Below are 519 nucleotides of genomic sequence, written 5' to 3'. Positions count from 1 at the left end.
TGTTGAAGGACGGAGAGCGACTGAAAGCAAGCATAATTTCAGTACAAGACTCTCAAGAAGACTTGAAAGAGAGTAGACAGACTGAAAACGCACCAATTAAAAGGCTTCATATCTTGCGAGGAGAGGAGCAGCGGCCATCAATTTGCTACTGGGAGGTGAAGAAGACAGCGGCCACACCCTCGAGGTCACACGGTAAGTCCAGAGTAACGCAAGCGGCGCGCGGCAGACCATCCACTCAGAAACCGGCCGTAGCAACATGCCTTAGCACTTCCCTTGTAGAGAGAGCTTCAGAGATCTAGGAAGACAAATACAAGCGAGGGAAGTTTGCAACGTTGGCATAAATCACGTGACTTTTATTGAGGTCTTGTTTATTCACTGTAAGTATTCGCGGTCATGGCGGTCTTTGACAGTAGATTACTATTCGATTTCCGCTTTTTGATTGTAACTCGGTGGTTCGCTGACATGGTTTGTAGTTGGAGCTTTTGTTGTGGTAGTTAAAAAAACCAGGACTCGTATTGC

The sequence above is a fragment of the Laccaria bicolor genome, genomic scaffold (genome assembly GCF_000143565.1).
Source record: "Laccaria bicolor S238N-H82 LACBIscaffold_49 genomic scaffold, whole genome shotgun sequence".
In the NCBI taxonomy this organism is placed as follows: Eukaryota; Fungi; Basidiomycota; class Agaricomycetes; order Agaricales; family Hydnangiaceae; genus Laccaria; species Laccaria bicolor.
This window is presented reverse-complemented; position numbering follows the sequence as displayed.